Genomic DNA, 25,074 nt, shown 5'->3' on the forward strand with positions numbered 1-25,074 from the left:
GTATTCTTAAAACTTTATTTCCCAGTCTTTGTCCCTGCCATAGGATTAGTGTCTGTGTCCTATCCGTCATCTTGAGCAGAGAAACAAGATCTCTTTGCTTTCTCCTTCCTAATAGCACTCCTTTATCCTCTCACCTAAAGCTGTTGTGTTTTCAGTTTCAAGTGCTGATAGTGAGGATAGGATAGGAGGAAGGTTGAAATAAACTAAAAAATGAATTTGAATTAAGTTTAAAAGAGAGAGAGAGAGAGAGAGAGAGACTCATGAGCATATTATTCATATTTTCTTTGCTCTCTTTTCCCTTTTCAAAATCAAAATGTACATTTTGAGGCCAACTATGCTGATGTATTTCAGGCTCTAGAGCTTGCTAGCATCTCCCAGCCCCTAATCTGCAAACCGTGCAAAGAGCAAACTAAATAGGGTAAGGGCGGCCATTCCAAGTCTGGCACTTGGGTGCCCTTAGGCAGGAGCCAGGAATAATCCCAAAGGCAGGATGTAAATGAAATGTCTCCTCAGCTCTCAGGACTTAATGCATTTTGTTTTAAACATTTACATTAATAGATGGTCCCCTGCAGCCCTATAAACCTGCTTCTGAGTTCATTTCCCCATCACTCTTGGCCTTGTTCATCACTCTGGGTAGCAGACAATGTCATCTGGGGGTTAAACCAGAACAAAGGAAGGCCACGACTGGCTGGAAGAAATTGGTGTCATCTAAAAAGATACATTTCAACCTCTATTTATAAAAGTTCATTAACCAATAAAGAGAGCAGGGAAAGAAGAAAGGGGGAAAAGAGTTGGCCCAAGATGTCTAGTGGACTGAAGGGACTGATTGTGATCAAAAGTTCTACCAACCAAATGTTCTACCAACTGGTACTGGTGATTTGGTGTATTCATAAGGTCTGCTCTGGATACATTACATATGACTACCAAGATGATTCTCTCATACCCTTCATGTCTGGATTGATAGGAATGGTAGTAAGTAACTAACATTCCTATCAATGTTAGGCAGAATTTGCTGTCATTCTGTACAGAGGTTGGTGGGGAAAGGAATGCTGCCCCAAACATTGATTCCATTCAAGTTATTGTAACATTTTGTCACTGGTGTTTGACAGCACGGTTTAGCTAAAAATGCATAATTAGTTACTACAAACATTCTCCATCTGGATGGGGCCCAGGGAGGGGGCGGGGAGTACACAGGCAATTCCATTCTCATTCTCAGTTGGAAGCTTTAAAAAGTTTTTTTTAATCCCTGACTCTATGACTTGTTCAAAACCAAATATATCTATGAGGTACATAGATTTGCTATGTGCTATGGACCCAATTTGGACATCAGGATGTTCATAAATGAACTCATTGATTCAGGGAAAGAACTAAATGGGCATCCAGTCCAACCCCTGTGATAAAATGGAATGTTTCAACTCCTCCTCAAGGAATTTAGAACATCATATAGCATCAGCAGAGAGTAGCTGCACTGAAGACATGATGCATACAGAAATTAACATCACATAGGGAAGATTTTTTTAAAAAGTAAGTAGCCTCTAGCAAAAGAAGTGGGGGAACCAAGGTTAAATAAGGAGAAAAGCATCCTTACCCCATTGGGACACAGAAAATAAAATCTCAGGGTACACATAAGTTTTCTTGACTTGGTGAGATTCTTTGTTCCCAGCCACAACTGCTCCAATATTTGAGGTTGCAGTCCTATACCCAAGCTCTGTTTAATTCAATGGGACTTACTTCTGAGCAGATATGTACATCTGAGTAGACATGCATAGGATTGCAGATATGCAAGAACACCAATCCTCAGAGTCTTTGTAGGCACCCCAGGAGTCTAAGACAGAAATTAACATGCATACCACAGAATCTTGCGCTAATTCAGCACTGGCTGCGCTAAAATGTTGCCCATAAAAAAAAAGTTGAGCCTAAAAGTACATTTGGAGCATTAAGATCTTCACACTTCCCCTGGCTGACATTTCTTGCTGTTCACCACCTGTTTCTCTCTCTGACCTGCAGCTTCTGCACCATTTAAAAATAAATTAGGGGTTTCTTCCTGGGGAAGTCTCAACCAATCCTTGATCATGTAACCAAGATTTGCCTGCATGACAGTCTCATAAAGGCAATTAACAATAAGGGCAGGAAATGTCTCCATCACTCTGAGTGGGCTTTCTGATAATGCCATGTAGCCAATCAAGTGTAGCTAAATGATGATATCATGAAACCAAACACGAGCAATGCTTTCTGCCCTCACTCTGAATGGGTGAACATTTTTGCCCATTTCATAGCCCCCACCCAAACAATCACCAAAATGGAAGGGTTGCTGTGGGATGAAGTTTGGAAAAATATGAACAGAAATACACATGGATTTTCATGCAGAAAACCCTCACGACGTTCACAATCTGACATGGACTTGAGTCGGAATGAGCTTCAAGATGGAATTTGGAGAACTTCAGCTCAGTTTTGTTGATTCATACATCCCTAGGTGAAATCAAGTTGTAAATGCACACCTCATTACTTAATCAAGTTAAAGTGGAGTTTCTGGATTTCTTCCCACATTTTCTTCTAGAGAATGCTAATTTTAACAACTAGCATTTAGGATATGAATTCAGCAGAGGGAGAGACACAATGCAAGAGAGAGAGAGAGAGAGAGAGAGAGCTCAGCAAGCAATGACTGCAAATGATAGATCCCAAGGGATCTAGCTAGCAACACAGATGTCAGAAAAAGCCATTTCAAAAATTGTGTACAAAGATACAGCTGTGTGCTCAGAAGAAAAACAGGTGGTGCTGAAATCAGGGACTGCAGGAATATGAAAAGGAGCACACCGCCCTTGCATATTGCCACATAAAGCCCTATAAAGAAGCTGTCTGCAGATACAAAGAAAAGCAATGAGGCTGGGTTGCTTTCCATGTGTGATTCTGGACTTTTCCTGCTTTGTGTGGTACCCACCACCACAAGGAGAAGAGGAAACACATGCAAAATAGGAATAGTATGGCATATATCTGGATACCATGCCAGCAAAAAACAGAACAGAACAAAAAACCAATTCTGAAGCCAATTTTGCTAATGCTGTAGGTGGCTGTGTGTGTGTGTGTGTGTGTGTGGTTTTGCATGTGCGTCGTCTATCTGTATGGTGCTCTTCATCACACAAAGCAAGAAAAACAAAATTGCTTGAGCAAGCTCCCAGCAAGAAGCTGTCCTGAAATGAAGAGCCCAAACACATTTTAGGACCCAGAGCTTTTTGTAGACATAATGAAATTTAACTTAAACAGTACAAAAAAAAAAAACTCCCCACCCTTTAATAGCTCACAGAAGCAGAACAAATCCACTTTGCATTTGGCGCATAACTCATCAGCCTGGTTCCTTTATTCTACAGTGGTTAAAAAGTCTTTATTAACTTTCCAGTTTGCATTCCTTCCCTCTGGGAGAGCCATGTCTGCCATGTCGCCCTTTTCGGGAGAAATGTTTTAATGAGTGTCTTATTTCCATTTTCTTCATTCTTATCCAAAACACTATTCTGGCACTCCTTTCAGGGATTAGAAGTTGCACTGACTGGGTTGGGGAGATTCTTATGTTTTTAGAAGGGAGGTTCTCTTCTTTTGGCTCCATTGCTCCCTTTCCATTGCTCTGTTCTCTAATTTTCCAGTATCATCTCTATTAAATAAATTACATGATACTTTTTTCATAATTTTTATTTTACACATTTATTTCTGAAGGTTTCACTCCAATGCACACCTACCTGTAACTTACATCTGAGCAAATATGCGTAGGACCGAACTGCCTACGTCCATATATCAATTTAGAATTTCCTTTCCTATCTCTTGCTTTACTTGTTCCTTACTTTTCTTTTCTGAGGTTTTCCTGAAATCTGTCCTCAGTGCCTGACACACTGTGGCCATACTGCTATTGGCAAGGATCCCACAGAGTAGGGGTGTACAGATTCCCCACCGTCTGTTCTGGTGGGGAATCCATGTTCCTCCCCCCACCCCCGAATCCTCCAGAGCGGCTCCGCTCCACTCGGATTCCGGGAGGGGGGGGAAACTGGCTTGGGGGCCACTTACCTTCCCTCCTGCCAGCCAGAGCCATTCGCCTCCTCCTCGTCCCTGCCGATTATCATGTCTTATTAAAAAAAAAAGGTGATCGGGAGGATGTGCCCATAGACTTAGACGCAAATAGAGTCATGAATCTTGCGTATAAGTCTATGTGTCCATAGGCTTATATGCAAGATTCACGGCTCTGTTTTGCGTATAAGTCTATGGGCACATCCTCCCGATGGCCTTTTTTTTTTTTTTTTAAGACATGGCAATCGGCAGGGACAGGGAGAAGGTGAGCGGCTCTGGCTGGCAAGAAGCAGCTGAGTGCTGTTCTGCCTCCAGTCCTCCTGGAGCGGAGGTAAGTGGTCCCGATTCGCTGAGGATTCCTGAGCGAATCCTCAGCGAATCCTCATTTGAATCCGCAGAGGATTTCTCTGACATCCCTACCACAGAGTAATGTACTGCACAGACACAGACACAACTATTCAGTGATACTCACATGCTATAAGACTAGTGAAAATCCCGTGTTGCCATGGGGGCTAATAGTCTGAGAATGATTGGATAAAAATATATTTGCCCATTTCCTTTGTGAATGGAACAACTTTACACTTTTAAAATAAATGTACTACAAATAAACTGGCAAAGGTGAAAACTAAAGAAAATCTTTTTAAAAAGATCATTTACCATTTCTTGAAGTTTGAGGTCAAAAACATGTGATGTAAGATTTTCTCTTCCTTTTCCCTCTGGTGTCCTTTCTGCTCTTTCTCCTCAGCTTCTCTTCCTCCTCCTCAATCGCCAACTGATGTTTCTTCAGCCCCTTTCCCAACATTCTGCGCCTGCCCTTTCATTGGCCCAGCACTCTAAGAGCTCAGGAGTAAGCGTTATTACATGGGCGTACACACACTGTGTCACATGTTCCATTACATGCACAGTGTGGGAAATATGCATTAACCTCCCCTTTTCCTCATTCATCTCCCTTAGAAACATAGAATCATAGAAGAGTAGGGTTGGAAGGGGCCTACAAGGCCATCGAGTCCAACCCCCTGCTCAATGCAGGAATCCAAGTCAGAGCATCCCTGACAGATGGCTGTTCAGCCTCAACTTGAACGCTTCCAGTGTGGGAGAGCCCACCGCCTCCCTAGGTAATTGGTTCCATTGTCGTATTGCTCTAACAGTCAGGAAGTTTTTCCTGATGTTCAGCCGGAATCTGGCTTCCTGTAACTTGAGCCCATTATTCCGTGTCCCTCACTCTGGGATGAGTGGGCATCCCTTCCCGAGATGCCCAAAGCTTGAGCTTTGAATTTTTTCAAAGTTTCAAAATTTTCTGCATATCTACACTGCTCATGCTTTGCGCCATTTGCACCCATCTCTTTTGCCATAATAGGCTACGAAAATATTTACATAGCCTATCACGGCCAAAAAAAAAAGGGGGGAACGCAAATGGCAGCCCCCGGAGCCACCACCATTTGCTTTTGCTGTTTTTTCTAGGGGTGCATGAAAGTCCCTTACCTGTCCTAGAAGCTTTTCGTGGTGGGGGGGAGGCGCTTCGCTGCTCCCCCCGCAAAGTTCAGGCCGGGGGGGAGGCTTCCCACCTCGCCCGGCTGAAATTCAGGCTGGGGGGGAGGCTTCCCGCCTCGCCCGGCTGAAATTCAGGCCGGGGAGGAGGCGCCTCGCCTCGCCCGGCCGCGAACTAAAAAGTTAAAAAAAAACACGCCCCCGTGATAGGCTACGTGACGATTAACGTAGCCTATCACGGCTAGATCTGCAAAGTCAGCCGTGATAGGCTACGTAAATCGTCATGTAGCCTATCACGGGGGCGTTTTTTTTTCTTTTCTTTTATTGGAATGGCGGCGGCAGCAGCCGGTCGAAAGACCGGCTGCTGCTCCCGCCCCGGACAAAGACCCGCCGAACCACCGGCCGGACCCGCCGCTGGGAGGGACATTCGCCAAAGGTAAGTCCAGTCCCAGGGGGGGTGCGGGGTGCGGGGGGGTGCGGAGAATTTATCCCCGAAACTTGTTCGGGGGGCTGAACACGTTAGCGCTCGGCCCCCCAAAGTTTCGGGGAGAAATTCTCCGCCAACCCTAGTTTTTTCCCCCTTTTTTGCCGTGATAGACTATGTAAATGTTTCTGTAGCCTATCACAGCAAAATACAGGGATGCAAATAGCGGCGGCTATGGCAGCAGCCATTTGCGTCCCTGCAGGCTGCCCTCAGCCAGATGTCTGGCTGCGGGCAGCCCTGGACGGCGGTTCCGTGGAGTCGCTGCGGAGAGGAGCCAGCTGGAGAGAATTTCGGGGGGAGGGACGGAGCGCCTCCCCCCCCCACAAATGTCACCCTTCAAAAAAGTAAGTGACTTTCGTACATCCCTAAAAAAAAGAGCAAAATCAGTCTGGTAGATTGCTACTAATAAGCCTTACACTACCGTATTCTTATGTAAGATCTCCGTCCATAAACACCCCACCCATCATAATGGCAGGCATTTGATATAGTGATGGCCAAACTAGGGATGGCGGAGAATTCCGCCACAGACTCCAGTGAGGCATCCAGCCCCCTGGAGTCCATGGCAGAACGGACTGCTCCCCCGTCCCTCCTGCAAAGTCCCCACAGACCGGAACCTACCTGCCTCCGGCGGGTCCGGATCCGTCCGCTGCGGCCTGCTGCTCCACTGTGTGGCCACAAATGGCATCCATAGGCTACGTAAATAAAGCGGGGATGCAAATGGCGCAGGGGACGCCATTTGCCTCGCTGCTTTAGCCGTGATAGGCTACGTAAATATTTACGTAGCCTATCACGGCTAAAGCGGAGACGCAAATGGCATCCCCTATGCAGGACGCCATTTGCATCCGCAGCAGCCTGGCAGTGGACGGAGGCCCTGCTGCGGATCGGCCCGGCCGGCAGCTCCGCAGACTCACCACATAGCGGAGCCGGCCAGGCAGGATTTCCCGGGGGGAGGAACGGATTGCCTCCCCCACTGGCCAACCCTTGGTGAAAGAAAGGTAAGGGGGATTCGTACATCCCTAGGCCAAACTTACCCCAACATAATTTGGAATTTGTTCACATTTCAAATTTCTTCATCCAATCTCAGACTAAATTTCTCAATTTTCCCGAGATCTCATTGTGCATATATGAATTCATGCACATGAACATCAACAAAGAGCATGTTAGGAACTATACTATGTCATCATGCTGTGCAGGGATGGGCAAATCTATCACTTTCACTTTCTCCTCCATTCAATTTTTTAAAATCTGAAATTTATCCTCTTCTGAATATAAAGAACTTTGCAGATTTTTGGTAAATTCCTGTCAAAAATGAACTGAAAGAAAATTCTCACCCACCTACACCAGCTAAATTGAATAGGTGCATCTATTCCCAGCATGAAGAGGGCCATGGTATACCTACCTGCTGCCACTGAGCTGTTAAAGATGATGAGGCTATTTGCAGAAAAAGGTGGCAACCCGAATTCAGCACTAACAAGGTTGAATACACAGGGATTCAAGCCCAGACTTTTAAGACCAAAGCACTCAAAGCCCTAGGCCTGGATGGACAAATTTGTCCTTTCAGGTTTCTCCCACATTCATTTTAAAAAATAATGATCTCAAATTCTTTTTGCCCCAAATATGGAAAACTTTGTGAATTTTGGTAAATTCTTAAAAAAATTGAACAAAAACAAAATTTTCGCCCATCCCTAGCTGTGTGTCATGACATCAGGTGTCACTATGTTATATTCTCCCCTCTGATTGGCTGTTTTCATGTGCCCTACTCTTTACCCTACAGTCAATATGGAACTGCTGGAGCCCGTGCAAGAGGCTGTTGTGTGAGCAGCTGGGATGTGAGCAGTGTGAGCAGGAGCTGTGGGAAAGGCACTGCATCTGCTGAAGCTCAGATTGCCTCCTTGCCCACCACCCACACCAGGCTCCACTGCTCCCCTCCCAACCTCCTTCTCCTTGGATTTCCTTTCCACTACCTCTCATAGTGCACCCAGGTTTAAAGTAAACTTTGATTTAGCAAACAAACAAACAAAAATTACATCCAATACTCAAGAGAAATGGCATCAGTTGACTAGCTGGATACAGAATGGAAATGAAGTCATGAGTGAAGAAAAAAAAAAACACCATTGAACAAGAGGCAGATGCTAATCTATGTGGCTGTTTCTTCAACTGTAATTGGTTTGTTGAAGGTCTTTTTAATCCAAACTTTTACACTGATTATTTTGGCAAACTGCAACTAAAGGGTTAAGTGACATCACTGCATAAACATTGCAACTGGGATGTTTACATTTCCTTCAGAACCAACCAATTTCAGGAAATGCACAGAAATGGCAGAGATTAGATGCAGTAAGCTGCAATCCTATGCATGTTTTAGACAGGAAAAAAAGTCCTGCAATCCCAGCATTCCCCAGCCAGCATGGCTATCTGGAGATTGCTGGGAATTGTAGGACTTTTTTCCTGTCTAAGCATACATAGGATTGTGCCCTTAGTCACACAGAGACCACACAGGCACTCACGATCAATCTCAGTTTGAAGTACAAAAATACTAAAGTTCATAAGACAGCTATCCAAGCTCAGTACACACAGGGGCATTAGGAACATAGTCGGTTCAACCATCAAATGTAACAGATCTTACCAGTGAAGCACCTCATTGCAATTTTCAGCAGCAACATCCTAATTTTATAATAATGAACAATAATGCAGATGTGCTAGTGTGGATCTGAACCCTGGCCTCAAGAATGTATTGGCTTTGCCTCTGATAATTGTTTGACCCAATCACTTCCCATTGGCCACACAACTGTGGCCATGGTCTGACAAGGTCTGGCTTTAACATGCTCAGATCAAAGCTGTGGTGCTCAGTGCATTTGGCAGGCTTGGCCTTGGCAACTGATTACTGAGATGTGCATTGTTCCCACTCTATTTGGCAGAAAGCCAATGACATCAGATACGGTAGCCCCCCTCCCCTTTCCCACCACCACCTTCTCTGTCTTTTTAATCATAAATTAGTTAAGTGCCTGGCAAGTATTCGCCTCCCCTCCCCTCCCACAATCTCCTTTTCGACTAACATGTCAAAGCACCATAATGGTTCTTTGTAAATCTAATTGAAACAAATGCTATTGACCCAGACACATTTGCAAGTAAATCTGGTTGGACCTCAGTCAGAGAGCATGTGTTTGACACCAAATTATGCTTAAGTGCTGCAGGAAGAAAAATGGGAACATGTGTTCTGGCTGATATGAAGACAAAGGAAGGACTTAATTAAAGGCTCGCAAGATATGCTACTGAGCCCAGTATATGAGATTCAGGAATGGGAGCAGGGCCATCCCCTTCCCAGGAAAAGCTCAAGTTTGTGGAGGAGTTTTGTTCAAAGCAACCCCCCTTCTTACTGTGGCTTCCATCAAGGCCTCTGGGCAAATATGAAAATCTCAATTCCTACTAATGGCAGGGTTGGGAAGAAAGAAAATAAGACGATCCAACCTGACTGCTGCTGAAATTGCTATGAAAACTGCAATTGATTTAAATGGGAGCGGGATTGGCCTGCAAAAAGAGAGGCTGCAATTACGGCTCTATCCATATCCTGTAAATTGCTAATCGATTCCGCACTTAATAATTAGCCATGTGTTATAGCAAAAACAAACAAACCACTGAATCTCAACAGAACCAACTGCAGAGAACAACTAAATCAGTAACAGGGTAAAATGGAAGAAATGAGGGAAAGAAAAGGCAAAGGAGGCAGTTGTTAGTTAAGATAGCAATACTTACGAAGGCTTGGTGTTTTGCCCCTATGAAATGGGAAGCAACATTTATATATGGCTACGGAGATTATTTCTACATACACTTTATTACAGACATATGCCCTCTTCCCTGGTCTTGATCTTTCCTACAGTTTTTTTAGGGAAGACTTCTGATCAGGTAATGTGTCACTTTGGCACTCTGTTTGGTTTCTAGTACGCCATCAACATTAAATATATACAAAAAGGCAGAAGGAAAAGAGAGCACCCTTTATTGTCTTGGGTCACCGTCATGAGCCACTCATGCACTCCTGAGAAAGCCTCTTGGAAATGAATGATAGTCATGCAAAAGGTTAAAAAGAACTTGGAGATAAGTTGGGAAGAAGTTGGAAATCAACCCCCAGAAAAGATGTCTACATGAGTAAATGAAAGAAGGAGATAATGGTGACTGGAATAGTGAATGGAATGTCCAGAACCATTCAGGATAGATAAAAGGGTTAGGAAAATCTCTGTGCTCACTGCATTACCATCTTATTATTGATTATATGTACAGCATCATCACTGGGCATGGATGGCACTTGACAGAGTCCAAGAGAACAGATCCCTGCCGGAAGGAGCTTACAATCTAAAATAAGTGTTTAATTGTTGGATAAGTGATGTGGCAGCCTCTATAAATGAAGGAAAAAACCCTTTGCCTCCAAGAATGGGTTCATGGCCAGTCTCAGTTTTGCTATATGCAGAGGAGATGAGCTTACTCCTGCCATTACAAATTGGTTCAGGCAAATGCTTATGCAATTCAGAGCCTACTGCTGATATAACTCCTTAACAATTGGAGGAAAACAGATATGGTCTTCATGACCAAAGAACTATTCCTGGAAAAATAGATGAACATAAGGTAGATAAGACTGATATGTTATCCTAGTTATGGATAATATCCTACCAAACAGACAGATGGTCCCATTATATTCCCCATGCAAGCACTAAAGTAGAGGTGACAGTAAGGGACATTTTCAGATTTGCAAACTACAGGGGAGAAACTTGGTAAAACTCGGTGAAATGTAATTTGGGGATGCAGATATAGGCATATATAGATATAGATGCAGATATAGGCAAAAATCTTCAATTCAAAAGCAAAGGAGATATTGATGTGATATTGTAAAGGGTATTTACTCTTTATGGTTTCCAGAAGGGCAGGTGAGTTAGTCTTCAGGTGCAAAATGTTCATTCATCTGCTCAGCTTCCAATGTGATATATGTTATCATCAGCAATGCCCCTCTGCATTCTACCGAGGACAAACAAATTCACCTCTATGCAAAAGAATAAATGGGCACAAATCAGATATCAGAAAGGGCAATATTCTGAAACCTGTGGGAGAACCTTTCAGCCACCCAGGACACTCTGTTGCTGACCTCAAAATGGCCGTCGTTGAACAAAGAACTTTCACAGGGAGACTTCAGCATGAAACTGCTGAAGCACGACTTATCAAGAAATTCTGTTCTATTATCTGTGGTCCGAACTGAGATAGTGGGTTTTTATCCCACTACATGTGTTAATTGGCTTACCTATGCCAAGATGTTTGCATCAATGCTACTTACTGTAATTCATCTGCATACATTTAAGCTTTAATGTTATTAGCACTGTGTTTTGTTTTGTTTTTAGTTTGTTTTGCATTTCATTTCCCTCTGTCTGACATCACTGCTTATATTTCTTTGTCTCTCTACACAAGGAGTGGACAACATCTGGATCTTGTCCTAATTTCAAAAGCCCACTGCAAGCGATCAGTTCAGAGCTCTGGTAAAAGTGATCCATCCCTGCCTTGGAAGCCCACTGGGTGGGGAGGGAAATGGGAGGGAAGAAAGAAGAGGGTGTGTGTGAGAGAGGGAGGGAGACAGAGAAAGGGGTGGTCCACCCACCTATGACATTGGCCCCACCCACTTCTGTCTTCGGTCTGGCGCACCACCAGCATGCAGCCCCTGACAGATTACCCCTGATGAAATGCTGCCAACAAGAGAAAAATGGGTCCCCATCCCTGCTCTCCACCCACATGTCTAGGTACCTGCTAACCTAAGATAAGCCTTCATGCATTTGCTTAAGAGGACTTTAGTCCATGAAAACCTATGCCATGATAAACTTGTTTGGCTACAATCCCACACTCACTTACCTGAGAGTAAGCCCAATTGATCTCAAAGGGACTTGAGTTTGAGTAGATATGTGCAAGATCATGCTGGCAGTCTTTATGTTGCCATAAGAATCTGTGTTGCTTTAACTCTCTGACTACAACATTCCTCCAAATGTTAATAGTGTAAATGAAGGAAAGGGAGAAGAGGGTTTTTTTTAAAAAAAAGTACTAATCCCTGCGTACTACATCTTCCTGTCTCCCCTTTCTCCACTGGTCTTTTTAATGTGCACTGCAAGCATATATGTGCTTCGTTAGGAGTACAGCTTCACTGATCCCAATACACTGTCTTCCCACTAAGCATGCATAGGGCAAACTCTCGGAACCATGTGGCTTCAGTATCCCATATAAAGTAGAAAATTCTATTGCCACAAAAAAAGAGCAAGCAGCAGCAAAAAAATGGAGGCAGCAGCAATAATGGTTGAAAGCCTGTTCTTGGAAAATGCTTAATACGCACTGAAGCTTGTGTCTCTGTACAATCCCCCCTTCCAGCCACACACACACACACACACACACGCATACACACGTGCGTGCACACACACACACACACATACACACACACACAACTCCTGAAGCCTGAAGTGATAAAGTTCAGGAAAAGCTTTACCATTTGGTTCTGCTGATTGTATAAATCGGTCCTCATCAGCTACACAGAAGCGTTAGCTGTTTAGCTTTTAGCTTGAGTAAACTCTCGTGCTTGCTGCTTATACATATTTAGAAGATATATTTAGGAAGCAATCTAGGGACTTCTCCTGATATTATTTGTGTATTTGTTTGTTTTTTAAAGGCTTTGCTCTTTATAGCCAGCCTTGCACTAACCATAATGGTATAATATCCTTCCTGCAAAGATAGGGGTAGCTGCTTGCTATGTTGTTTAGCAAAAAACAAACAAACACCAAAGCAAACAGAATGAACACCATGGGAGATGTGCAATCCAAAGTTTATTAAAAACCCAGCAATATAAAGAAAAACGTAAGTGTCACAAAACGACCAGACTCTGGTGTGTCTGGTGTGCGTGCGTGTGTGTGAGCACTCGTGCATGTGTGGAAGAAGTGGGTAGTCTTTGTGGTTCTTGCCATTCCCCCCCCCCCCGCCCCATTTGAGAAAGGATGGGAGAACCAGGGATGTTTGAGCTTGCCCAAAACTGCTGAAGTTCATGTTGAAGCTCAGTTCAGCACACTCATTTTCAGTTGCAACACATTTTTCAGTTTGCTCGAATGGGGAAAGTGTGCGTTTTGAACAGGAAAAGTGCACATTTATGTGCACATTTCCCAAAATTGTGCACTTTCCCGCACATTGACTAAAGTGTGAAAATGTATTTTTTGAAAAATGCGCATTTAAAAGTGTGCGTCTTTCCCAAAATTCAAATATTTCAAATGCAATTGCAACTGCAAATGTCGAACATTTTTTTAAAAATGCACTCCCACTCTGGTTTACATTTGGGGTTGCAAATTGGGCAAGTTTGAAATGAAATTCTTGTATATCCCTATATCTGATCTTAGTCCTACCTAAAGTAGACCCATTGAAATGAATGGGGCTTTGTTAGACTAGCATTGGATACACCCAATTATATAAATACTTTTACTTCAATAGTACAATGATAGAGTGGTGCACGAGTACATAAATGGGGAAAGTTGATACACAATAAAAGCAAATAGTATTTTTCATTGTCACCCAATGGCACAGGGTTGTTGCATTGGGGAATGTTGATTCCCTTTCCACTCATTATTTTATAGGCATATTCACAGATGATTTTATAGGCACATTCACAAACATACACCCAAAAGCCACATACCTCACAACAATCCAAATTGTACTACACCAGAAACATGCAATAAGCGACAAACTTTATGCACTGTGTTCACATACTGCAGGATACAGAGGGGTAGGATATTGTCTTTCCCTCCCTCCCTTATGGTGTAAAACTTGAAAAGCACACTGTTTCCATCCGTGGTGTCCCAGTGAACTTGTAACCCTAACTGTCAACAAAGGGCTTGACAGAAATCAATGGATTTCTCTGTTGCTGTCAGTTGGATTTGCAGTGAAGCAAAGCTGAGGGGGCCTCATCTCCCAAACAGATCAGTAGATGAGTTGCATCTGTGATCTGTTTTCTGTCAGATTCATAAGCACAACAAGCTACGACGGCAGCGATGCACAGCGAAAGGGAGGGGGTCCTCACATGGTTTGCAGATTACAGCGCACAACATCCATCAATCCAAACAAACTGAAGCCACAGCCCACCGCAGCGGTGGGCTTTGTGGGCTGTGACTATTGCCAAGGTTGGCCTGAGTGACGTCCGTGCTGAACTTCTACAGAAGAGTTCTGGTCTCGACGGAAAGTAATTTTCAAACCATACTCACCTGAAGGGCTACCAAAAATCAGGTTTGTTTTCATTTCAGTGCTTTTCCTTGCTTCACTTGCATGTCCAGCTTATTCGAGCACAACTCTGACGAATCCAGAGCAAGGATATAGAAGCAAAGAAACACTCACTAGCTTCACAATGGATTATAAAGGGCTCTTTTGGATGCTTCTGGAACAACTACACTTTCTCAAGGAAGTTACAGCCTGATTATTCAGAATCACTGATTTGAACAGAAGGGCACTGTGGCGGCAATCCAAACTCACTTACTAGAGAGTAAGTATCATTGAACATCATGGGGCTTACTTCTAAGGGTGTATGGAATACTCACCCCATTCCGGTCCGGGCATCCGCGGGGGGGGGGGAGGCAATCCATCCCTCACCCCGGAATCCTGCCCGGCCGGCTCCGCTCGGCAGCAAGTCTGCGGAGCCACCAGCTGGGGCTACCCGCAGCCAGACTTTCATCTGCTGCCGGACTGCAGCCGCAAATGACATCCGACGTAGCGGACGTCATTTGCGTCCCTGCCCTTGGCCGTGATTGGCTACATAAATATTTACATAGCTTATCACGTCAAAGAGCAGGGATGCAAATAGCATAGTGGACGCCATTTGCATCCCTGCTTTAGCCATGATTGGCTACATAAATATTTACATAGCCAATCACGGCCAAGGGCAGGGATATAAATGGTGTCTGCTACGCTAGACACCATTTTGTTCCACAGCCCAGCAGCACATGGCTGCCGAATGTAGGGATGGCGGAGAATTTCTCCACGAATCTCGGGGAGGCCGAATGCCAACGCATTCGACCCCCCGAAATTGACAGTGAAATTCTCTGCCATCCCCCCGGATGGGACTTACCTCCCTCGAATGTCCCTCTCGGCGGCGGGTCACGGCGGTGGTTCGGTGGGGCAGGGGCAGCGGCTGGTCTTCCAACCGGCTGCCGCCGCCGCCATTACAAAGTGAATGTTAAAAACAACAACAACACACACCCGTGATAGGCTACGTAACGATTTACATAGCCTATCATGGCTAGATTTCCAAAGTCAGCTGTGATAGGCTACGTAAATTGTTACGTAGCCTATCATGGGTGACTTTGAAAAAAAAAAAGCGCGTAGGCAAATAGCGGTGCCCATGGGCGCCGCCTGTCAAGGGCTCCTTGGAGGGCTCTCTCAGTCTCATCCAGTAGTAGCCAAGTCCAGACGCAGACAAAGGGACTCTTTTCAAAGCTTTATTCTTCTTTTACAACTTACAACTCTACAGGTAGCAACTAGATCTGAGCAGCAGCATCCCTATGCCCTAAGTTGGAACAGTTGGTCCCCGTTTGAAAAGCAGTTACTGAATATAAGGACTAGGGAGAATCCCTCCCCTTTTCCCTTGGATCCTCTGGGCGCAACCGTTCTTTGAGCGCCAACCGGGCGCTACGCCTCCTTTCCGCGCTCTCCATTTGGCGCCGCTCTCTGAGTCTGCACTGCGCATCCAACCAGTCTGCTATTGGTGCTGGGTCACTCCCTGGACTGCTTTCTAATCTAGGAATGTGGGTGGGAGGAATCTCTGTCAGCTGCGGGCCGTGGGAAAAAGGGGCGTGCTCCTCTCCCAGAAGCGACTGCTCTTCCTCCGAATCAGAACTACTCTGGGATTCTATGGGCTCAGTGTCCACCCTGACACCGCCATTTGCATTCCTTATTTGGGCCGGGGTAATCTATGTAAAGATTTACGTAGACTACGGTGAAAATAAGGGCAACACAAATAGCGTTGCCCTTATTTTCGCCGTAGTCTATGTAAATCTTTACATAGACTACCCGGGCCCAAATAAGGAATGCAAATGGCAGTGCCCATGGGCGCCGCCATTTGCATATGCCCTTTTCCCCCCCCCCAAAGTCACCCGTGATAGGCTACGTAACCATTTACGTAGCCTAGCACGGCTGACTTTGGAAATCTAGCCGTGATAGGCTATGTAAATCGTTACATAGCCTATCATGGGTGTGGTTTTTTTTTAACATTCACTTTTTCATTTCACGGCCGGGGAGATGGGGCGCTTCTCCCCGGCCTGAATTTCGGCCGGGCGAGGCGGGGTGCCTCCCCCCCCGGCCTGAACTTCGGGGGAGAACCAAAGCACCTCCCCCCCACCGCGAAGCAAGCTGAGGGACCAGGTAAGTGACTTTGGTACATCCCTAGCAGAATGAAGATGATGACCCAGACCAGCCGCCACCAGGTAGGGTCCATCCTGGGGGGATTTCAAGGGGTGGCGGGGGGGGTAGTCCATTCCTCCACGGATTCCAGGGGGGGCGGATTCTAAAGAATCCAGCCTCATTGGAGTCTGTGGCAGATTACTCTACCATCCCTACTTACTTCTCAGTAAACATGCATAGGACTGTACTGTTTCAGACTTAGTCATTCTCCCCAACCCCCAATACATATGCGGCAATGTAAAGATATTGTTTGATGCTTATATATTAAAATATACATGACACTGTAACTGCTGCTACTACTACTACTACTGTTACCACTGTAATATGTTTACATAGCACCAATGATATGATCAGCATTGTAGGAACATAGCAGAAGTTACGTAGCTGCTGCCCAGAGGAAATGCAATATACATTTGACCAGTTTTCGCCAGCCAGGATTGTGCTGCATGCCTGTCAGCCACCTGGAGTTAAGTCACCACTACTTCTATCTTGAGTAGCCTTTTCTGTACAGCCTCCTACCCTGGCTGGCTCTTTTATCTGCTTCCAAAGGGCAGAGCAATGCTACGTCCCCTAGGCACCATCTGGGGCACTCTAGGAAGCTGTGGAGTCTCTCCTCCAAAACCACAGACAGAGCTTCAGTCTTGTAGGAGGAGATCTGATCATGGATCATGGATCTCCTGCCCCCTCCCTCCCTCCTTCCCCCTCCCTTCCCAGCTGTCATGGAAAGCTTCATGGTCAGAGCTCCAAGCTCAGGGAGAGGATGAAGTGGGAGGGAGGAAGAGTGAAGGCTGGGGGGCAGGGTGGGGTGGGGAGAGGAGAGGCCAAGGATCCATTAGATTCAAAGGCCTCTCAGTGCCTCCCCCCTCCCACTGTGCATGGTAGCTTGATGGGCTCAGAGGCCTGTCTAACAGAATTCATTGCAAACGCATATGATGAGGCTGTAAAAGCTTCTGCCATTCCTCCTGCCCTACCTGGCTCTTCCCTGTAGGGCACTGAATTGGCAGAGGGCTCTGATCTCAGAGCCCTCCATCTAAAGAGCGGCAATCCTTTGGGACTGTGCACCTAATCTTGCATGTACCCAAGGACAGGCCTCTGAAGCGTGGGGTGAACTTTCCTCCTGCCCCTCTCCAGAAACACGCACTCATTCCACCAGCACATGCAAAACCTATGGGAGGTGGAACTGCACCCAGCTCTGAAATGCAGCAACCTCTGAGAATACACCCTCTGTTTCAAAAAGCCTAACGGTTGTACATAAGGTGTTGGGCTGGTAAAAGAAAACCAATGTCCAAATCAAGCGAAACTGAATGGGGAAATTTAAGAAAATGAGTGGAATTACCCAGCAGGAAGGAGGGAGGTTTATAGGATTAATGTCTTGCTATACTCACAGCAGAAGTTATGGAGCACCTGAAGACCCCCAACCTCTGTTCAGATGTTGGCATCTCTGGTGTGGTGCTAACTCAGACAAAGGAACAATACCTGCCAAGCCACCAACACCTCATTTTGCTGCAATCAGGGGTATGTCGACATTCTCCCAACCAGGCACTTCTGCAATTAGCGCTTAGCATATCAGTGCACAAGAGAAACTTACCAGCTTGGCAAAGCTCAAAAACATAGGAAAGGATGCTGTGTTTGATACTGTGTGACAAGCAGTGACAACAGCATATACATAAACCCTGCTGAGAAAACTCACTAAATGGGGACAAATGCAATAGGAAATACTTGCCCCCCAGAAAGTATTAAAAATGGGGGCCGACTCAAGCTATGCAGATTTTATGCTGTGTCCATGCTCTGATGAGATGACACATTCTTCACTGGCTTTGCTGCTGTAATGTTCCTCCAGGAGTGGAAGGTTTAATGACACCCTGCCAGTCAATCTTAGGACTGCTGAAAGCCTTGAGTTGTGTATGAATGGGGGACAATCAGGCACATTACAAACTATACTTCAAGGCAGGACTGCTTAAGTATGTGCAACTACCTGTAGGAGTCAAGTCCATTTCTCTTCTCCAACACACACACACACACACACACACACACACACACATACTTCTTAAATATTACTCATTCATTCATTCATTCATTCATTTATTACAGTTATATCCCACCTTTCTCCCATTGTGGAACTCAAGGTGGCTACATGTGGTTCCCAGGTGGTCTCCCCTCCAAGCACTGACCAGACCCAGACCTGCTTAGTTTCAGCACAGTGGCTAGGGATGTACAAATTGTGTACCTTCAGTGCCGCTTGACTTCCACAGTTTGCGGCTAGTGCTCCATTTAGGGATGGTGGAGAATTTCTCCCCGAAACTTCGGGGGGCCGAGCACCAACGTGTTCGCCCCCCCGAACAAGTTTCGGGGAGAAATCCTCTGCCCCCCCCCGCCCCCCGCACCCCCCCCCCGGGACGGGACTTACCTTCCCTGAATGTCTCTCCCGGCGGCGGGTCCAGCTGGCGGTTCGTCGGGTGTTCGAGCAGGGCGGGAGCGGCAGCCGGTCTTTCGACCGGCTGCCGCCGCCGCCATTGCAATAAAAGAAAAAGAAAAAAAAACGTCCCATGATAGGCTATGTGACGATTCACGTAGCCTATCACGGCTGACTTTGCAGATCTAGCCATGATAGGCTACGTGAATCGTCACGTAGCCTATCAGGGGACGTTTTTTGGTTTTTTTTTTTACTTTCGTGTTCGCGGCCGGGCGAGGCGGCAAGCCTCCTCCCCGGCCTGAATTTCGGCCGGGCGAGGCGGGAAGCCTCCCCCCCGGCCTGAATTTCGGCCGGGCGAGGCGGGAAGCCTCCCCCCCCCCGGCCTGAACTTCGCGGAGCGGCATGGTCATTTTAAAAGGTTTTTTCTTTCTTTAAAACAGCATCAATTTAGAAAGAACACCCTCAAACGAGGTGGGGAGCACAATTCATTTTTTTAAAAAACTTACATATTTATTATGGGAATATACTACACTGCATTTTTATTTACGAAAATTTCGTGACTCTTTGCGGACGGCGAAAAAAAGCCGCATGACTGCTGGCTCCACAGGACCTCGTGGTGCCATTCCACAGAGGATTCCGTGGCATGGACTGAAGGGAATTTGATCCCATTTCAGTCCGTGGCGGAATTCTCTGACATCCCTAACAGTGGCTGCCACATGTGCCTTCAGACTATGGCTGGAACAATGATAAGAGAGCATCACCAATTTTTATAAACTGCTGGGATTTAACAGGATGAGAGAGAAATGCCCAGCAATCTGAGGAATGCATGCTTCAGTATACAGTGACTCAAATATACAGATATCCTTCGTGTGTTAAGGGAGCATGTCTGGGGAGAGGTGTGGCATCATGGCAGCAGATTCTATTCCCATCTTATGTGCATTCCTTAGAACATCTGCAGAGAGCCTCCCCTGTACACAGAGCTATGGTGGATATGGTTTGCTTTCTCTACAGATGTTCTGAGATGTTCTCATGAATAAACATATAGCATGGCACAGCCTATAACAGGCATGGCACACATCTCTCTCTCTCTCTCTCTCTCTCTCTCACACACACACACACACACACACACGCACACACACACACACGTAAAGTGCACATGTTGATTGAACATGTCAAGAATATCTCTATGGCACTGTTATTTGAATATGCATCAGGTTGAACCAGAGTCTCAGATGGCTACAAAAAGTCTGAAGGACATGTGTTCCAACTGCTAGACCTTGAGACATGATCCATTGCCCATTAATCCATGCCACATATTACCTTCCTCCTTCTGCATGACTGAGTCACATCTTCTGGATTGTGGCATGCCATAAGTCAGGGGTGCAGAACCTCAGGACTGGGGGCCAAATCTGGCCCTCCTGGGGTCCCAATCCAGCCCTCTGAGGTTCCCTAGATGGCCACATCCCCTTTCCTGGCCCAACCCCCTTTCCCCCAATCACCAATCACTGGGTGATTTGCCAGCTTTTGTGCAGTTTTTTCCCATTCTAAGAGGTTGAAATGCCTCTCCTAAGGTTTAGTTACCAGGAGATTTAAGCTAAAATATGCTGGTGTTTTGGGTAGTTTGGCCCTGCCCCTTTTGCCTTCAGCCCCACCCACCTTTGGAACGAAGCCTGTGAAATGGAATCTGGCCTTCTGGCTGAAAGCAGTTCCACATGAGGAAACAAGATCTTGATTCCTAGAATGCAGCAAGAGGAGCCTGTTTGAAAGGAATGTAGCAAAATAGACCAAGAAGTTAGTACACTAGGGATGTATGGACTGCGTAAAATCTGCTCCATCTGTGCTTTGCAGCTTGTCAGGTGGCTTTTGTTCCATCGTCCGTTCACAGATGAATGCAAGGTGTTTTTTCCACATCATGAGGAAAAATGAGGTTTCATAAGAATTTACATAATTTACCTTAGTACATATTATTTAGCATATTGTCCCCCATTCCATTCAACTTTTCCTCAGCAGAAACTTGCAAATTTATTTTTCAACGAATAAATATGCATACCTTTTGGGAAAGTAAAAAAAAACCACAACAACATCCGAAAGTCCACGGACTCCAGGCAGCCTGAGGGAGTTGCTCCTCAGTGGATTCCGCAGGTTGGATTCTTAGAAATCTGCTCTCATAGTCCTTCTTGAATTTCTCCAGCATCCCTAAAATAGAACCTTGTGCTATGGGATGAAAGGGGAAGTCCACAGGGCCAATTGTTTAGAGGCATATTAATATTATTTTGAAAACCCAGAGTTTCAAAGATAGCAAAGAAAAGGACAGCGCTTTCAGCAGAAGTTTCCCTAAGCAGGTCGAGTTCCAAAGTTCTCCAAGAGGCATCAGAGTTCCTTTAATTGCATGGTAACAGAAGTATCACTGAAGGAGTGCTACACATGCCAGTAGCATGGGCTGGGGCGACTGAACTGAAGAGCTGCCATCAGTTGTCACTGCAGTATTGAAAATGCTGCTAAATGTTTAATTTCTTCCAATCTGTCTTTTATTAGGGAAGGGAGAAGACAAGAACCTGCCCCCCCCCCTTTATAATACAATCCCAAGATTAATGTTTCATAAAGGAATCCAGAGGTTGGTGTAAATTCTTGTTTTTGTTACTGTCAAGGGCATTATGGAAGCTGACAGGTGTATTACCAATTTATGCACTGCCCAGCATTATCCCAGCTAACAGCAGCATTTCTCATATGATACCATGGCTAATTAAAGGTTCATCACTTAGGCCATAATTTGGTGCGACAACCGTTTACTGAATGAAAAATATCAGGAGGAAAATAACACAGCACTTCAAAGAGGGATGTGAGGAAGGACAGACACCAGCTGGTCCCATTTCTGCTGCTTTGCAAAACAAAATCATAATAGTGAGACAAGTGTGCTGGCTGGCACCTCCATATCTGTCACTTTTTGCTGTGCCCAAGTGCTAAAATTCAAACCTATCCTGGTTCAGTCATGAGCTACTAAAGGAGACATAAACTATCACAAGGTGTTACGCATTATGCTGACCAGGCCGTGTTTTACCTGTAGGCAAAATGAGGTGACTGCCTCAGGCATCAAATTTTTGGTGTCATGAGAAGGTAGCAAATTTTAGGGTTTTTTTCATCTGTGGATATTGCATTTTTACCAGGGATGTGCGAATCCGCAAAACTTACACTTGCTGAAGTTCTCCGAATTCCATCTCGAAGCTTATTCCAACTTGCGATATTTTTTCTTTTCTTTTCGCATGACAGTCCATGCATATTTCCATGAGTATTTTTCCAAATGTACCCACCAATAGGGCACATCTTTGAAATATACACATTCTCTTCCCATTGATTAAGGCATCTTTTGAATGTTTTTCAAAAGTATGCATTTTTTCATGCACGTTTTTCAAATGTACATGTGCTGCCGAAGACATTTTTGGTCTATGAATCACATTGCAAGCTCGGAAATGTACTGAATTCGACCAGGGATTGTGTCCAATTCTGTGTTTGGTTTGGCATGTGTGAACTGGGTAAATCCTGATCAAAAACAAACTGAAAAAAATTTCTCATATGCTCCTAATTTTTACTGCCAGGGATGGAGAGAGTTGCTTGTGGGATTTTCTGTCTCATGTGCCACAGTAACTTGGTTGGCTTTGGATATTATGCATCTAGACATGGAGGTGGGGGGCGGGATTTGACATGGGGGAATCTGGCAGCAAAATGTTTTTGGGCCAGCCCTGGTACTGACCGGACTGAAAAATCCCACATTGCTTTGCAGAGTACATGTACTAAAAATCAGCTATTCTTTTTCTGTAGCGATACTGTAACTTCACAAAGGTATCAGTTGGGAACCAAAGAGCTGCTTTGGGGATTTTTGACTTTTTCCTTCTTTGGACAGCAGACCTCCATCCAGTTTATGAAAATTCCCTGTGTCAAAAAAAGTACCCTGCTCCCTCCGCCTACCCCCCATGCAGTATGTGTGGATATCCCCTCCAGAAGAATGCATTATAAATAAAGGAGACACACTGGCTCAGTTGCTAAGTGCCTTTTTGGCAATTAACTTAGTTATAACAAAGCTCATCTCTCTAGAGGGTGGTCGCTGGATAGCAAGGCAGTTCCTGAGTAAAGCTGGAATAAAGGAAGCAGCAAAGTTCCGAGACACTGCTTCACAGACCACAATTGCTACATTTCAAAAGTAACCACAAACAAATGGACCCCATCAGGAGTGAGATGACACTGCACTTAACAACATTTTGTACATTTCCATGGTATTATTCATGCAGGACAAGTTGAAATAACTCCTTACAGCTTGAATTATCCTTCAGAGAAGCAGTAAAACCAGAGAAGCCCCTTTTCACCTAACCCATATTGGCATTTGGGGATGGCCTGCTATCCTAGAACTGACACCTGACCAAGGTCGGACTGAGATCTGGGCAACATACATCACCAGACAAGTTTCATATCGTATATTCTTTGAGAACTATGGCCCAAGATTTGTCATCAATACTGACAAAAATGTGGCCCTAGAAGGGCCCTAGCTCAGTGATAGAGCACTGGCTTTTCATGAAGAACATTCTAGGGATGTATGGATTGTGTGAAATCTGTTTGGTCTGTGTTTCCTGGGCTGTCAGGCACCTTTTCTTCGATTGTCCGCCTGGTGACGGAATGGGGGGGGGGGGTTAGTTTCCAAATTTGCATCTGCAAAAATGCGCACATTCCCCCAAATGCACATTTTCATTCTTTAGCCTATATGGAAAATGTGCATTTTGGGTTGGCTTTTAAAAATGCATATTTTCCTATGATGAAATTTACACAACATTCCTAAAGGTTAGAAAAACGGTCCATAAGTCTGCAGAATCTGCCCAACAGGTAGGGATGATGTGGGAGTCCAAGGAGGGTGTGGAGTCTGAGGGACTAAATCCCATCTGGCCTCCCGGACCCTGCTCACTGAGCCATGGGGCGCTGATGGACCCAGCTGCCGAGCGCCCTGGAGTTTGGCAAGTGGCTGGGAGCAGCACCAAGGATTCCTCCTGCCCCTGCTAGCTGTCAAGGAAGCCCTTGACAACTGGCACAGGCGGGGGGGGGTCCTCAGCAGCACCCCAGCACTCTAGCCCTGTCTTCCTCCCAAGGAGGACAGGGCTAGAGAGCTTGGGGGGTGCACCATGCCAAGGACTCCAGCAGTCAAACTCTTGTGCGCATAACACACAAGGGCTTGACTGCTGGATTCCTTGCGGCAGAGAGGAGGGGCAGTTTGCGTGACTCGGTGGGCAGGGTGAGCAGGGAGGCTTGCTGAGCGGGTCCAGGCTGCACAAGTAGGGGGACAGCTCACTGAGCTCCCCCACACCCCAGATGGCGATGAGTCCATCCATCCCTTCCAACTGGGGAAAAGCCAGTCCACTGCAGGATCCTTGGGTCAGATTCATAATTAATTACAATCCGAACTCATTTGGTTCCATTGCAGATTTCTCCGACATCCCTAGAACATTCTAAGTTCAATCCCTGCCATCTCCAAGTAGGGCGCTGGGAAAGAGTCCTGTCTGAAAACCTAGACAGCTGAGCTCTCACCAATGAGAGTAGACAGAGCTAGACGGACTCACAGCCTGGCTTAGTATCTCCAAACTTTCAAAACCTCTGTTCCCTCTTTTGTCCATGTCTTTAGACATTGCATCTGTAATACAATAGCAACCCATGCTATCAACAGAGTATTTCCTGTTCATCTCTTAAGAAATATATTATTTTGCAAATATGCATTGTACATGTCCTTCCTTCTAGAGCCTTCTAATGTCTGCTAGTTCTGAAATAATTCATTTCCCAACATGGGGCATACTACAACAGGCCATTATAAAACTGCAATTTGATTCAACTAAGTCATTAGATGGCTGATAGCAGCAAGAATCCAATTGTAATGGCAGAAATCTTCAGCTTAGTCACTGACTATGTCAGGGTAGCCTGTCCTGGGAAGCATTAGACCACCACAAACCTTCTTTGCATAAACACTGCCAAATCCTGCATTTGCCTCACTGTGAATTGGCCACTTTCTGTAGAACTGTTTTCTATGTGAACACTCTGGCGACGGATATTACCAATGTCCTGAGAAGCATATAATTTAAGAAGCATTTAAAGAAGGCCTGTCTTGTCCCAGCCATTGGCCAGAGAAGGAACCGCACCAGGGAGTTTGATTTCCCAATCTCTGTCA

General features: G+C 45.4%; 1 protein-coding gene and 1 long non-coding RNA gene across 2 annotated transcripts in view; one reads left to right on the plus strand and one right to left on the minus strand.

The window, feature by feature from the left end:
- NRXN3 (neurexin 3) overlaps window positions 1-25,074 on the minus strand; it is a 1,900,058-nt gene that overhangs the window by 986,942 nt on the left and 888,042 nt on the right. The window lies entirely within an intron of this gene.
- LOC146357156 (uncharacterized) overlaps window positions 14,034-25,074 on the plus strand; it is a 35,106-nt gene continuing 24,065 nt past the window's right edge. The window contains exon 1 of the long non-coding RNA XR_014788744.1: window positions 14,034-14,552. This is a non-coding gene — a long non-coding RNA (uncharacterized LOC146357156). The remainder of the gene's footprint in view (window positions 14,553-25,074) is intronic.

Source organism: Heloderma suspectum, chromosome 1 (assembly GCF_057233095.1).
Source record: "Heloderma suspectum isolate Gila_16-S chromosome 1, 16-S_ref, whole genome shotgun sequence".
NCBI lineage: Eukaryota > Metazoa > Chordata > Lepidosauria > Squamata > Helodermatidae > Heloderma > Heloderma suspectum.